The sequence below is a fragment of the Branchiostoma floridae genome, chromosome 14 (assembly GCF_000003815.2).
Source record: "Branchiostoma floridae strain S238N-H82 chromosome 14, Bfl_VNyyK, whole genome shotgun sequence".
Lineage (NCBI taxonomy): Eukaryota > Metazoa > Chordata > Leptocardii > Amphioxiformes > Branchiostomatidae > Branchiostoma > Branchiostoma floridae.
In genome coordinates, this window is record NC_049992.1 from 5,891,094 (window position 1) to 5,897,868 (window position 6,775).

Genomic DNA, 6,775 nt, shown 5'->3' on the forward strand with positions numbered 1-6,775 from the left:
CACCCATATATGTCCAAAGCCATGGTAATTGAGAATGTCTTTAACATGATTAATCCAGTCATGATCACCAGTAAATACAGTATTGTATGCATCGCGAAGCAGGGAGTCCTCAGGTAAGTTTACCAAACGGTGCCAGTATTTAATGAGCTGAATTTTAGCAGATATCATAATAGGAAAAGTTCCCAATTCTCCTCGCACGCCGTCATTAGATGATTTGAAGTGGATTCCAAGTAGAAATTTTTGAAAGCGTATATCAATTATGTCAAATCCGGTATGACTGTTGGGAGGCGTGTGTTATCAATAGAAAAGTCATCCTTTTCTAGATTAAGTCCAGACGCATATTTCAGAAACACGTATGAGAACATCTTTATGCAATGCAAAGAATCTACTCTGCTTTATATCCCCTTTCCACTAGGACGGCGCTTTCGCCGAGCTCTCTCTGTTACGCTCAACGAATTCTATAGAAAAAACGCATCTTTTCACACTTTGTGTGTTTTGTTTTCTTCTAAGTCACACTTTTGCGTTTTGTATGATATACCCAGTGTGAAAGCGAATGTCACACAGATTATATTTTGATAGGTCGCAGGGAAAGCGCAGCGTTTGCCGTCTAGTGGAAAGGGGTTCTTAGAAAGCAACAAAAGCACACACCTTGGAGTATATGACGGCACAAGAAGGTGACAGAGACATGTATGATTTGCCGTTAGGTTCACCGGAAGCCCAGTTGGTGTAGGAAAGCCGGGATCCATCTGTCCACCTTCCACCGAACTCCAGTCCGATATAGACTGCACTCGTTGGGCCTTGCAAAGAAGAAAACATATTATTAGGAGTGGGTACCGGTACAGAAAATTCTGGTCCAGACCTGAACCTGGACCTGATTCGGTATGTGAAAACTTGTGAATGGACGATACTCAAAACAATGTTCCATTTCGCTACAAAACAAGATAATGTTTGGTGTAGTATTCGACTCTCATTGGCGTTTAAAAATCCTACGAGTCTAACTTCCTCTGTAAGGCTTAGGTCACATTTCAGAAACGAAAAATCTAAATATTTTCCTTGAAATACACACATATCATGGCCATGGATGTTATTTTGACATTTTTATGTATTTTGATGTCTTTTATATCATTCTTTTCGCTCCCGAAGGCTGCCCGTCTGGGCCCCGGTTTGGAAATGTGACCTAAGCCTAAGCTTGACTTTAAAACTTGGTAGAAACGACTATGAATTATTCTACTTCACTTCGCTCTTATTATTTTCTTTGACCAGTAAGCCCCCAAAGAATGTGAATGCATCATTATATATTCTGTTTATTTTCCAATGTGTCCAACATCCAATCAACTGAATTACATTTGTTAATGTTGCCATGGCAACTGTTTTTTTAACGAGCATCTTTTGTTAATTTCGGTTCTAACGTATTTCTCAGGTTTTCTTGCTACATTACTGCTATATTACTACATGAATAAAATCTTATGTAATTAGGTTTATTTTTTATAATCAAATATGCATAAATTATGAAAAAAATACATAACATGTATCATGTAGTAGTAGTAGTAGTAGACTGGATAATTAAGACGCAATACACGGAACAGTCCTCCTGGCAGCCTGGGAGGCTGAATTACAAGGACATTACAATCATGTTCCATTCTAAAGTTACTGTACAACAATATTAGCAACCTTTATGAGCGACGTTTTTATTTATTTATTGGTTTGGCTGCACCGAACACACAGCCAGGGCTGCCCAACTAGCCTATGGCTATTACAAAGGGCTAGCCCTGCTGACAAACACATAAACAATAAAACGATGCATCAATCATAAGAACATAACAATAGTTTCAAGTTAAAATACTATTTCGAAGTAATACGAATTTGTTATGTTCAAAGAATTCTGATATTAACAGGCGTAGACTTTATATAGATTTTTAAAACTTCAACTAATTTTAAAAAAACAAGATTGTAACATCATACTTACTGTTTGCGATGAGCCCTGTGATGAAGTTGTTCTCCGATCGGTCATGGATAGAAACGAGATTTGAGTGCTCACTTTGACAGTGCGACTTCGCTTCCCACTGCTTGGCTTTGTCTGTAACGAACTTGTAGCAGTGGTTCTTGTATTCCCACCAGCCACTTCGGCATCGCCTTGCTGTGACAAACGGTATCACAATAAAGCTAAGGGCAAAACCCGCCGTACGTGCAAATACGTGCTGTCTAAGTGGGCAATCTTTTGGGATCCGTACTGAGGGGTGGGTACCGCTTCCGTACGAACTCGTAGGCAATCCGACGGATTTGGGAGCACGCTGACACGCCGTAGAACTTAACGTCCAGACAAAACTTTGTGTGCCATCGGGCGGGGAATTCGCCCCCCGTAAGTGCCAGTATGGGCGACGCGTCTGTCCTGTACAGCCTGAACGTTTTCAAAAATACGTGGCGGACGTGGTCGCCAGAGTATTAAAGAAAGTTCTTTATACTCTAATAATTTATGAGATAAAACTAGTTCAGCTACAAAATGTGTCGAAGAAAAATATGTCAGCAAACAGTTAATCCCGATTGACACTTTAAGTCCACTTGTATGTAGATATCATACTGTATGGAGTTCTCTCTTCAGTTGCAAAAGAAAAGAAAAGATTGCATTGATATTTGATATTATTTGAAGCTTTAGTATGTGTATATATGTGTTATATAGTAAAAGCAATGAGGAAGTACTGTCATATTTTTGTAGTCGGAAATGTAGTTATGAAGCTGTACATGTAAATGACACAAACTATGTAAATATTGTTACTTTTCAATAAAGCTTTGAACAAATATATACTAATGAACAACTTACTATCATGCTGACAGTTCTGTCCAGTCCATCCAGGTGAGCAGGTACATTTGTAGCCGCCATCTTTGTTCAAACAGCGTCCATGTTGACAAGGACTTTTTATACACTCATTTATGTCTGTGTGAAAAAGGTATGGGAAGATGATAAGTAAAACAAATACATGTTCAGCAAATGCAAGAATATATGAAGATGTCAATAATATCACTAATTATACAGGTGAAAACTCACCTTGCTGACAGTTCTGTCCAGTCCATCCAGGTGAGCAGGTACATTTGTAGCCGCCATCTTTGTTCACACAGCGTCCATGTTGACAAGGACTTTTAATACACTCATTTATGTCTGTGTGAAAAGGAAAATCAAGTATGAATGCTGTTCGGCGCTATAAGTGTCAAACAGACTCTTAAATTTAACACACACACACACACACACATACACATACACATACACACAAACACACACACACACACACACACACTCACACACACGTCAAGCACACATACACAATTACAAACACACACACACACAAACATACACACACACACACACACACAAGAACACACACAAACACACACACACGTCAAACACACACACAAACGCACACACATACACACACACACACAACGCACACAAACACACACCATGTGCATACATAATTAGTTAGTATCTATATCTATTATTCAAACAACAAGGATTCATCACTAAATGCTTACCAACGACTGACTGTGTCGTTACTGTCAGAGTTGTCGATGACTTCCCCGCGTTAAATCCGGTACTTGCAAACGGATCTCGGCTTTCATTGAGTCCCAGTGAAGTCAGAGGGGCAGTGGTCGTGATGTTTTCCCCGGAGAAAGAAGTCCCCCAAAAAGTTTTGTCCAGTAGAGGCAAGGGTGAAGTGGAGTGGACAACGGTCGAAACATTTGCTTTGTTGAAGGTCGTCCTCTATAAGCATGGGTTATTAATTTATGAGTAACGTAATTATTCAGGCTCAAAACATAAAAGAAATTACTGTAACGTCATTTTTCCAAGAACCCTAAGAGCACGGTATTGTAAAAAAGAACATCGGTGAATTCAAAGAGGTCTAATAATGTGGCATCAAACAATGATAAAGACTACAGAGTACAAACATTATTGACACGACAAGGACCTGATAACACTATTCTTGTTAATGGAGCAGTTTTTTAGTATCTGTAAGAATATTTGGAAAAATTAAAACTCGCAATATGTGAATGGGTCATTGTATGTGACTAGTCAGCTGATTTAACTATTTGAAAATAATCTACTTTCCTGGCAGATGTGTCTACATGGTATTTTATTTGTTTATAAACTTAAAGGCGCATTGTTGTTAGACGTAGGCCCAGTTATTTTCTTGATAAATGTCTTGAGTATTTTCCTTTTGCAAGAAATTATCATAAACGGAGAGAAGCTGAAGAAAATCTTCTCTCCCAGCAGAGGTTAGGCTCCGGCTGTTCTTTTAACGTTTTTTTAGTCGCTTTTATCGGGCTTTCTATTTTGTCATTTTTCTTGAAGTTACGCCAGTTAGGTTTCGACACAGCAAGATGAAATACAAAATAGAAAGCCCGATAAAAGCGACTAAAAAAACGTAGCTTAAAAACGGAGCCTAACCTCTGCTTGGAGAGTAAAGAAAACCTTTATTTACGCACAGAAACACAATGCACCAATTGCAAGGTGAAACGTTAGTCTTTTACTCAGATGCTGTTTCCGTGAAGATTTCCAAATTCAACATGATTTTCGGCGACGCCTCAGAGGTAGAGACAACCTTTATATAGTATTACAATCGCTTTGAAGGATTTTCAAAATATAAACCAGATTTAAACCGCACTGTCCATCAAGACGTAGACAGCTTGCATCAGACACAAATAGTGCGATAACTGGACAAAAAATACTAGCATAGGGGGAAGGAAGTGTTTAACAAAGCAAAACTGGATCCGGATTACAACCAAAACCCACCCATCACGCCAAAACCCAACCATCATAGTTATAGGGAATAACCCTCCCCCAAAGCAGACAAAGGAAACATATTGTCAACTAGAGTTCAACGAACACATACCTTTGCCAAATAAACCAGGTTTGTTATGTAGAATGATGTCTGTAGACATAAATGTGTTACTCATTACATTTTATTTTATATGCCTTGAGTTGGTTCATAACATTTCGCCATTGTTTATGCAAATTAGATCCCTATGCAGATTAGATTTACATAATAATATTAAATTGTATCAAGCATCATTTGCATAATAAATGTGTATTGATATTTCCTTCTTTCTTAGCTAAAAATGTGACAAGTTTGAAAGTCCTATAAGGAATGCAGTGGATTTCCAAACTTTTCTCATTAATTATGCAAATTAGCAGTCGATTTGCATAATTATAATTCCATCATGTAAGTCTTCCCTTTGGCTATCTACATACCAAAAACCATGACGATCCGTCAACACGTTTATATTTTCTCATTAATTATGCAAATGAGGCCGTCATTTGCATAATTAATATGCATTGATATTTCTCTCTTCCTCATCTATATATGTGACAAGTTTGAAAGTCCTATCATGAAATGCAGTGGATTTATAAACTTTCCTCATTAATTATGCAAATTAGTTGCTGATTTGCATAATTGGTATTCCATTATGTACATTGTTACTTGGGCTATCAACATACCAAAAACCATGACGATCCATCAACACGTTCTCGAGTTATTCTCGTCCAAAGTTTGAAAGGAAATCGGCGACTGCAGTTCCAAACAAGCCGCTAGGGGGTCCAAACTTAAAGCACTTACTCTCTGCACCAAGGGCTATCTACCACTCAAAAATCATAACCACAGCAGGTCCAGAACACGAGATAAAAAAAATTGAGGTTTTGCTGCAGTACCTTAGCAAGCCGCTAGGGGGCCCATTATCGAACTTGACCTTCGTTTTCCCGACCCCTACCCACCTATTAAATATTATTGGGATCCATCAAAGGCTTCTTGAGTTATACTGTTAACACACAGACAGACACACAGACAGACACACAGACTAATTAAATGTATAAGTAAGGGACAATGCATGAAAATCTATTCCTAACATTTACCTTGAGTGACAAATATTTTACCGTAACAATTATTTACCGAATTTTTTTAGATTTTTAAAAACAAGAACAAGGAAAATCTAACTGGTGTGGCCTACTATAGACTACTTTTCCTACCTTGAATCCAGGGTTGGGTTGCCAGGAACGAGTTACAAGGAAAACCGCGGTGACGACGCCTGATATCAGCAGCAGCCCCAGAACAAGTACAACCCAGATGGAGTTCTTGACCTTGCAGAGCACTCCACTGGGGCTGATGGATTTTAGGCTGTTCCAGATGTCCTTAACGCGGTCTAGATATGATATAAAGGCAAGCATAGGTAGACCACGCAAAACTTATCTACATCAACTTTGTGAAGATAATGGCTGCTCGGCTGAAGACTGTCCAAGGCTATGGAGGGTTGGGAAGCATGGAGGGAGAGAGTCATGGCCATCCGTGCAACCAGCACGCCCGGATGATGATGATCTAACTGTCCTTTGAGCACCGGTGCTGCGGCACTGCCACTGCGGGGTCCGTTCACTGTGGCACTGTTATAATATGTATGTATGATTTTTCTATAATTTCGATAATGGGTAATAGGTAAAAGTATCAATTAGAAGACAACGAAATAAACAAACGGAAGAAATTTCGTTCTTTGAATTTCTCTGAAATTCGTTGAGTAACCTTTCGAACCCCGCATTGCCACACCGGTGCCTTAAGTGCATTGAGATACCACATTTATGCTGGATTGTCGAATTTAGTATCTGGCATCGATTAATTTTGTATCAGGACCGGCCTAGAACCGCTCGAGGCATGGCAGAAAAGCGAGCGCAAGGACGACGACGTTTGCTTTGGTGCAAATACAGCATATTTCAATCATGCTAAATGGATTTTAAAACAAG

The 6,775-nt window shown here is 39.0% G+C and overlaps 1 long non-coding RNA gene across 1 annotated transcript in view; it reads right to left on the reverse strand.

The window, feature by feature from the left end:
• LOC118430717 overlaps nt 1-849 on the reverse strand; it is a 6,850-nt gene extending 6,001 nt beyond the window's left edge. Inside the window, exon 1 of the long non-coding RNA XR_004832889.1 lies at nt 649-849. This is a non-coding gene — a long non-coding RNA (uncharacterized LOC118430717). The remainder of the gene's footprint in view (nt 1-648) is intronic.
• Nucleotides 850-6,775: the final 5,926 nt, after the last annotated feature.